This window comes from Oncorhynchus clarkii, chromosome 12, assembly GCF_045791955.1.
Source record: "Oncorhynchus clarkii lewisi isolate Uvic-CL-2024 chromosome 12, UVic_Ocla_1.0, whole genome shotgun sequence".
NCBI classification, from domain to species: domain Eukaryota; kingdom Metazoa; phylum Chordata; class Actinopteri; order Salmoniformes; family Salmonidae; genus Oncorhynchus; species Oncorhynchus clarkii.
The window spans coordinates 90,980,466-90,988,079 of NC_092158.1; positions in this window are offsets into that span (position 1 = coordinate 90,980,466).

Consider the following 7,614-nt stretch of genomic DNA (forward strand, 5'->3'; position numbering starts at 1 on the left):
CTTGTTGTGTGTTTCTTTAGAACATAGGCCAGTTCTAAACACTATAGATTTACAAAGATATATTGCTTATAGATAAGCAAGATAAATAATCCTTAGGCATTTGTTTCCGTACATGAAGCTCGTATTTATTGAAAGAAATATTACTGTACAGCTTCTCTTGAAAACCACCGTATTCCTGCTCATCTCAAGGACAGATCTGGTCATCGAGCCAATCAGTTACAAACAAATTGCTGAAGATAAGAGGATATGTTTGTAATGGTGAAAGAACAGTCCTCCCGCCAACAAAACCATCTTTAAACTTTATCACAGTAGGCTACAGTAGACTACAATAACATTAGGATACAGTAGGCTGCAATAACATTAGGATACAGTAGGCTGCAATAACATTAGGATACAGTAGGCTGCAATAACATTAGGATACAGTAGGCTGCAATAACATTAGGATACAGTAGGCTACAATAACAGTAGGCTACAATAACATTAGGATACAGTAGGCTGCAATAACATTAGGATACAGTAGGCTACAATAACATTAGGCTACAATAACAGTAGGCTACAATAACATTAGGATACAGTAAGCTACAATAACATTAGGATACAGTAAGCTACAATAACATTAGGATACAGTAGGCTACAATAACATTAGGCTACAATAACAGTAGGCTACAATAACATTAGGATACAGTAAGCTACAATAACATTAGGATACAGTCGGCTACAATAACATTAGGCTACATGAAGGTCATCGTTACCCATATAAAAACATACTATGGTCTAAATACTGCAGTGTTACTATATTTATATACTGTAGTATTCACTGTCGTGTTTTTGCGGGCATTACTGTAGTATACTGTAGTATTCACTGTCGTGTTTTTGCGGGCATTACTGTAGTCTTAACTCATGTGTTTTTGCAGACATGACTAGTATTTACTGTAGTGTTTTTGCAGACATGACTAGTATTTACTGTAGTGTTTTTGCAGACATGACTAGTATTTACTGTAGTGTTTTTGCAGACATGACTAGTATTTACTGTAGTGTTTTTGCAGACAACACTGTAGTATATTGAAGTAACACCTGCCGACTAGGGCTGAAATGGTACAACTACCAGACTACACCAGTTACTGAGGAGAACACCTCAACCAGAACACAAGACTCTACACCAGTTACTGTTTAATGAGGAGAACACCTCAACTAGAACACAAGACTCTACACCAGTTACTGTTTAATGAGGAGAACACCTCAACTAGAACACAAGACTCTACACCAGTTACTGTTTAATGAGGAGAACACCTCAACCAGAACACAAGACTCTACGCCAGTTACTGTTTAATGAGGAGAACACCTCAACTAGAACACAAGACTCTACACCAGTTACTGTTTAATGAGGAGAACACCTCAACCAGAACACAAGACTCTACACCAGTTACTGTTTAATGAGGAGAACACCTCAACTAGAACACAAGACTCTATACCAGTTACTGTTTAATGAGGAGAACACCTCAACTAGAACACAAGACTCTACACCAGTTACTGTTTAATGAGGAGAACACCTCAACTAGAACACAAGACTCTATACCAGTTACTGTTTAATGAGGAGAACACCTCAACCAGAACACAAGACTCTACACCAGTTACTGTTTAATGAGGAGAACACCTCAACTAGAACACAAGACTCTATACCAGTTACTGTTTAATGAGGAGAACACCTCAACTAGAACACAAGACTCTACACCAGTTACTGTTTAATGAGGAGAACACCTCAACTAGAACACAATATACACCAGTTACTGTTTAATGAGGAGAACACCTCAACCAGAACACAAGACTCTACACCAGTTACTGTTTAATGAGGAGAACACCTCAACTAGAACACAAGACTCTACACCAGTTACTGTTTAATGAGGAGAACACCTCAACTAGAACACAATATACACCAGTTACTGTTTAATGAGGAGAACACCTCAACCAGAACACAAGACTCTACACCAGTTACTGTTTAATGAGGAGAACACCTCAACCAGAACACAAGACTCTACACCAGTTACTGTTTAATGAGGAGAACACCTCAACTAGAACACAAGACTCTACACCAGTTACTGTTTAATGAGGAGAACACCTCAACTAGAACATAAGACACAGGTTGGTGACAGGCCACCTATTGAGTTGGGTCAACAGTTCTGAGCAATGCAACGGCCCAGACAACACCAGAAATATAAAAAGAATGTATTACAACTGTCACTTCTAAACGTTCGACCGGTTCTAGTCCCATTTAAGGGAAACGGTACAGAATCAGATGTGAAAAACAAACCAAGTTGATTAAAGCTTCGAGGTGTTGCTTGTTTGACACAGATAATGGTTATTAACAAGAGGACTCTAAAATCACCTCTTAGATCTGTTACTTCCACTAGATCGCTTCCTGAAGACCCAAAGAGGACTCTAAAATCACCTCTTAGATCTGTTACTTCCACTAGATCGCTTTCTGAAGACCCAAAGAGGACTCTAAAATCACCTCTTAGATCTGTTACTTCCACTAGATCGCTTTCTGAAGACCCAAAGAGGACTCTAAAATCACCTCTTAGATCTGTTACTTCCATTAGATCGCTTTCTGAAATACAACAGCGCTTCACAGAGATTCTGCTGACCCAAGTTCACAAGAAGACCAAAAAACTGTGACAGACAATACTGTACTTCTGATGGTAGGAAGGAAAGAACAGTGAACCCCTGCAGTTACATGCACACTAGTTATTTTAGAAATACACAATCATTTTACTTTAAAAGGGGGCACTGACAATAAACTGCCTGGATCTCAAACCAGCAAAAGCCTCTCCAAACAAACCAACTGAAAACAAAAAGGACATTATCACAGTGGCTTTACATAATGACCATCTTGAATATTGTCACACATGAATAGACTCACTAATGATCAAACTCAACACACACCATTCAGAACAACCGACCGGGACCCACTAATGATCAAACTCAACACACACCATTCAGAACAACCGACCGGGACCCACTAATGATCAAACTCAACACACACCATTCAGAACAACCGACCGGGACCCACTAATGATCCACCTCAACACACACCATTCAGAACAACCGACCCAGACCCACTAATGATCAAACTCAACACACACCATTCAGAACAACCGACCCGTTGTAAGTGCTATAGCATTCTATTCTGCCCTAACAAGCAAAAAGGCAGTAACTGCTCGTTTGGGTTCGAAAAATGAGTTAATGTCATTTTTTGCTACATTAAATACATGCTTCATCATGTGGACAAGTATCCTTCCTCTATTGTATTGTGTTTTGTAGAAAATAAGGGGTCATGTTAGCAGTAACAGCATAAAGGTACTGTGAAACCTTCATTTAACCAGAGCCAATAAGGCTGTTCAAAAGGGAATAGGGTGCCATTTGGGATAACACCTCGGACACAGTGGACTGGACAGACCGTCCCGATGGGGCTTATGATAGGAAATACACACAAATATAATTAGAACAATTAATCCTGGGATTTTGATGGAATGACCAAATCCGGTCTAGACAGATAATGTAATCTTGTGTTATGTAAGAAACACAATTCACCAATTTGTTAAAAATGGGTGCCTCTCAAATGGCAACCCACCCCCCTACTTAACACACTACTTCAGACCAGCTCCTTATGGCCCCTTGTCTAAAGTAGTGCACTATATATGGAATAGAGTGCCATTTGTGATGCAAACTCAGACCTAAGAGATGTCTTATCCAGAAATACCTTATGTCATCTGATTTAAATTCAGAGTCTGTGTTTATTGCATTGTCAGGATAATGTTGTGAGGAAATGATTTCACCACTATGAGGATTTCTATTTTCAATCTGCTTTTATGAATTAAACCATTGAATGAGATATTCCTCTTGTTCCGGGCTTCTATTCCGGAACATGCCAAATGTTCCGTGGTCAGATGTCATTCGGGGGAATTAAAACCCTTGAATGAAATATTCCTCTTGTTCCGGGCTTCTATTCCGGAACATGCCAAATGTTCCGTGGTCAGATGTCATTCGGGGAAAACAAAGGAGTTTAGAAGGTGTCTGATTTAATAAAACACTCATTAGGATAATGATGTAATGAGCACTGTTTTGGTTGAACTAGATTAGTAAAACCTGGGCTGTTTGTAACACAGGTGATTTACAGTCAAATATGAACAACTGTGTCTGTCTTTATAACACCTTATTGTAGGCCCTATTGGGAGGTGAGTGTTAACAGTAAAGAGAGAATATCACTGTATTGTAGGCCCTATTGGGAGGTGAGTGTTAACAGTAAAGAGAGAATATCACTGTATTGTAGGCCCTATTGTGAGGTGAGGGTTTACGGTAAAGAGAGAAACTCACTGTATTGTAGGCCCTATTGTGAGGTGAGGGTTTACGGTAAAGAGAGAAACTCACTGTATTGTAGGCCCTATTGGGAGGTGAGTGTTAACAGTAAAGAGAGAAACTCACTGTATTGTAGGCCCTATTGGGAGGTGAGTGTTAACAGTAAAGAGAGAAACTCACTGTATTGTAGGCCCTATTGGGAGGTGAGTGTTAACAGTAAAGAGAGAATATCACTGTATTGTAGGCCCTATTGGGAGGTGAGTGTTAACAGTAAAGAGAGAATATCACTGTATTGTAGGCCCTATTGTGAGGTGAGGGTTTACGGTAAAGAGAGAAACTCACTGTATTGTAGGCCCTATTGTGAGGTGAGGGTTTACGGTAAAGAGAGAAACTCACTGTATTGTAGGCCCTATTGTGAGGTGAGGGTTTACGGTAAAGAGAGAAACTCACTGTATTGTAGGCCCTATTGTGAGGTGAGGGTTTACGGTAAAGAGAGAAACTCACTGTATTGTAGGCCCTATTGTGAGGTGAGGGTTTACAGTAAAGAGAGAAACTCACTGTATTGTAGGCCCTATTGTGAGGTGAGGGTTTACGGTAAAGAGAGAAACTCACTGTATTGTAGGCCCTATTGTGAGGTGAGGGTTTACGGTAAAGAGAGAAACTCACTGTATTGTAGGACCTATTGTGAGGTGAGGGTTTACGGTAAAGAGAGAAACTCACTGTATTGTAGGCCCTATTGGGAGGTGAGGGTTTACAGGAAAGAGAGAAACTCACTGTATTGTAGGCCCTATTGTGAGGTGAGGGTTTACGGTAAAGAGAGAAACTCACTGTATTGTAGGCCCTATTGTGAGGTAAAGGTTTACAGTAAAGAGAGAAACTCACTGTATTGTAGGCCCTATTGTGAGGTGAGGGTTTACGGTAAAGAGAGAAACTCACTGTATTGTAGGCCCTATTGTGAGGTGAGGGTTTACGGTAAAGAGAGAAACTCACTGTATTGTAGGACCTATTGTGAGGTGAGGGTTTACGGTAAAGAGAGAAACTCACTGTATTGTAGGCCCTATTGGGAGGTGAGGGTTTACAGGAAAGAGAGAAACTCACCTTATTGTAGGCCCTATTGTGAGGAGAGGGTTTACAGTAAAGAGAGAAACTCACTGTATTGTAGGCCCTATTGTGAGGTGAGGGTTTACAGTAAAGAGAGAAACTCACTGTATTGTAGGCCCTATTGTGAGGTGAGGGTTTACGGTAAAGAGAGAAACTCACTGTATTGTAGGCCTTTTGTGAGGTGAGGGTTTACAGTAAAGAGAGAAACTCACTGTATTGTAGGCCCTATTGTGAGGTGAGGTAATTGGTGGCAACATGTTACACAGCCATCAGACACACCTATCCTTCATAAAGACTTCTAGAAACAGATGTATCGTTGTATAGGCCTACAGATAGAAGGGGTTGTCTGGGTCTGTGAATATGACCTTCATCTCATCCATTCATGTTGGACTCTGTATTTTATCTGTCAAATGCTCCGAATACCACCCAACCCTCTAGTTGCACGAGGGCACATAAGAGCAGCTGAATCTCTAGTCTAGATGAATGAAAGCATCTGATGGAACCTTGTCAAGTTGCTTTGTTGACTGTTTGGGTTGTCACTAGTTACCACATCCACAAAGTCATAATTCTGCCTAAACCCCTCCTATTTCTACTATTTATTGTCTTAAAATGTTAAATGTAACCTTAACCACACTGCTCTACTAACCGTATGTCTAACCATGACCTTAAATGATGACCAAAAAGCACATTTTTGTTTTCATGAATTTGTATGATGTAGCCATACAACACTCCTTCCGTGGCCTCCAACTGCTTTTACATGCTAATAAAACTAAGTGAATGTTCTTCAACCGATTGCTGCCCGCACCCGCCCGCCCGCACGACTAGCATCACTACTCTGGACGGTTCTATGTGGACAATATGTGGACATCTACAAATACCTAGGTGTCTGGTTAGACTGTAAACTGTCCTTCCAGACTCACATTAAGCATCTCCAATCCAAAATTAAATCTAGAATCGGCTTCCTATTTCACAAACAAAGCCTCCTTCACTCACGCTGCCAAATATACCCTCATAAAACTGACTATACTACCTTGACTTCGGCTATGTCATTTACAAAATAGCCTCCAACACTCTACTCAGGAAACTGGATGTAGTCTATCACAGTGCCATCCATTTTGTCAACAAATCCCCATACACTACCCACCACTGTGACCTGTATGCTCTCGTTGGCTGGCCCTCACTACATATTCGTCGCCAAACCCACTGGCTCCAGGTCATCTATAAGTCTTTGCTAGGTAAAGCCCCGCCTTATCTTAGCTCACTGGTCACCATAGCAACACCCACGGTCACTGTACCCATACACAGCCCATCTGTAAACAGCACACTCAACTACCTCATCCCCATATTGTTATTTATCCTCTTACTCTTTTGCCCCCCAGTATCTCTACTTGCACATCATCATCTGCACATCTATCACTCCAGTGTTAATGCTAAATTGTAATTATTTTGCCTCTATGGCCTATTTATTGCCTTACCTCCCTACTCTTCTACATTTGCATACACTGTACATAGATTTTTATATTGTATTATTGACTGTATGTTTGTTTATGTGTAACTGTGTTGTTGTTTTTGTCACACTGCTTTGCTTTATCTTGGCCAGGTCGCAGTTGTAAATGAGAACTTGTTCTCAACCTGGTTAAATAAATGTGAAATAAAAAATAAAGATGATGTAGTTAATTTGGATTTTGTGTATGTGGTAACTACGGTATTTAGGTAGACAGTATGAAGATTGGCTAAAACTGAAATCCCAGATCACGCGTTTAGGCGATGTCATGGCAACGTTGGCTAGCAAAACTCATGCGTAGAAACACGTCATCGGGACTAACGTTCGTCTTGCGCATGTGCATGCAGTCAAAGGAACTCCTTCGATAAAAAGTCGTTTTTCAGAAAAATTAAAACGTGTCAGTTTGTCCCTTTCACGAGGTTGGAGTAATATCATGTTCAACTACTGAAGACGTCGGCTCCAATCTAGGTTGTACCTTTAGATTTTGAGAACATTAACAACTAAGGACGAATTTTCCACTTCTCTCATTGACTTGTTATATCCCAAACCCCGACCTGGTATGTTTGTTCTTTTTCGTTCGCGTTCCCGGAAGTCTCGCGATGCTGTACCTCTGGACGTAGAAACTCTGTGGTTTGGGGTGACGCATGTGTTTTCTG